Genomic DNA, 2,578 nt, shown 5'->3' on the forward strand with positions numbered 1-2,578 from the left:
TACCTTGTTTTATTTTTATTTCCAGTTACAAAAAGTCCAAATGGAAATTTCTGAACCTTTTCCCCATTTCTCAAGCAGTGTGAATTTGTTTTGAATCCAGCTTTGTGTATATGTAGTATTGCAAATTTTTATGGATAGTGTTTCCAGTTGCACAATAGTGGGATTATCTACATGGCAAGTTACATTTTGAATGAAGAAATCTCGATATATGAAAGAAAGATAGGGGAAGGAATGGTCTCCAAATTGCACAATAAAATTACAACATACTGGAGGGAGATGGGGGTAGGAAATGCAAAACCAGGCCAATGTAAAGTCAGGGGTGCCATTAAGCACAATTAAATGTAAACATCATTGCTCATGATTTCAGTGTCCTGCAACAATAAAATAATAGAAAATTAAGGTTACTGGAATAGCATAACTGTGATAACTTTGATCCTGTGGGTTATGGAGACAGATGGGCCTCGCGCACAGTCCCCAGGAAAGGCTGCAAAAGTAAGTCTTGAAATTAACTGGTAATTTACATAGCTTAGTGTCTTTTGATAATTTAAGATAGTTTGGGTTTATTGATTGAATTTAGTGTAGCTTGATAAACATATGATGCAGTAATTGATCCTTTGTTCTAGCCTATGAAAGTGACATTGTTAACTTAACCAGTGTTCACCGTGATGATGCCTCAATTGACTAGTATTTGTGATTTGGATGGATCTCCAAAGGTATGTTTAATTATTCAAATGTTTCTCTTAAGGTGCAGATCTTGTATAAGTGTTAATGGCTACAAGGCAAAACTAATTGTTTAGGTTTCTAAACCCATAGAGTACTCTACTTTGGACTCCTCTTGTATAGTACACCACATTTTGACTTTAAAATCCTAAACAGACAAATAGTGGGTACTATAAATCATAGCAGCTCTTGCATGCACAATTTCTATGCATGATCGATAGGTCAGGTTCAATCATTTTAGTACACCATTTTGTGGCAATTAGAATGGGCTGGTAATATACTCTATAATTTTGATGTATAGATACAATTTGAGTACAGTGGGAAGTGAATTGGAATGCTAGTGAGAGTTACAACTAGCCATGGCAGTTGTAGATATTGTAGATTAATGTAAATCCATATTCATTCCCGAGAACAGCAGTGAAACAATAATAAAGATTAACAATGAGTTGTAATGTTTATGCAATGTGTTTTACAGATCACGTAAACGGCAGTAATCCTAACACTCCCATGACTGAAGGTTGAAGGCATTCTCAATACTGTACTTAGCAAAGAGGCAGCTACGTTTGTGTAACTAAAGGCATTAGGGAAGAGAAAAACAAAAAGCTTGTGTGTGTCCCCTGAATTGCTGTTCTACAGGCAAGTTTTACCATGGTTTGCAATGCACTGCTTTTTCTGACTTCAGTGTGTTTGGTAAATGCATGTCATAGTAGCTTGCAAATCAAAGTGATTGCTTTGGCTGACAAAATTGGTCACAACTGAGCTGTTTGTTCTATTTTCTAGCTTTACAATAATTTCTTGCAATCAAGCATACAATATAGTAAATTGGATGTGCTAATTTGTAACGTTGCTTGCATTAATGAGAAGGGCAAAGGCTTGTCATGTGTGCTCTGCTCTCTGCATTGCACTTGTATCTGTTAACCCAACCAGTCAAACAGCAGAGGCCTCGCTTCTTGCAGCTCAGTGCTCAATCCCCGATGGTCCAAGTGGTTGGGCACCGTTCTTCCCTCTGCCCTGTCCCAGATCCTCCTATACCCACACCAGTGTGTGTGCGGGGTAATTCGTAAAAGCAAATTTGACATCAGCTCAGTGCATCAAGACTTCATTTGGTGCTACATAGCCTTCCCGGTTTGGTGCCTTCTATCGATAATTACTTCATTGAATTCAGTAGGCTTCCAGGTTAAATTACTAATAGCATATTTTGGTCCAGTGGGTTAAAGCACCTGGATTAGGGTTATCTTATAGGGTTATAGGGTTATCTAACCTAGCATGCTCCCTAACCTAGCATGCTTGTTTGAGTACCTGGAAGGCTGGAATGCTTGTCATTAGTACGATGTTATGGGTATGCCAGTAAAAAGCACTCTGTATATCTTGCCAAAGACTGCGGTCAGTCATAATGGCACACAACACGGCACTTATTTATTTCTGTAATTTATTAATGGTTAGTTTTACTTAACTTTCTTGGATTTTGTTTGGGAACTAAAATGTTTTTACTTTCTTAATTGCCATTTGAGATATTTCGGTATTTTCACATTGGATTTGCTTTGCATTTATTGCCAGACAATATGTAGAAACTTCAAATTGATGAGAACTCTCAAGTTTGAGGCCACACGCAATTCACGTTTTACAGTACTTTTAGCACATGCGCGCGTCCCATTGTCAAGTGTGCTGGCTTGACACCTACAATTAGAAGATGAAAGTTAAGGGTCAAAAGAACCAAGAGAGGGAAAGTTAAACAAGAGGAGGGAAGGTTATCGTGAAGAGGAAGGTCAATCAAAAAAAGAAATGTTTCAGTAGAAAAAGGAGGAAGCTAAAACATTTAAGACACTGCAAATGTATTTTGAGGTTTGGTGAAACATAA

The sequence above is a fragment of the Procambarus clarkii genome, chromosome 27 (genome assembly GCF_040958095.1).
Source record: "Procambarus clarkii isolate CNS0578487 chromosome 27, FALCON_Pclarkii_2.0, whole genome shotgun sequence".
Classification (NCBI taxonomy): domain Eukaryota; kingdom Metazoa; phylum Arthropoda; class Malacostraca; order Decapoda; family Cambaridae; genus Procambarus; species Procambarus clarkii.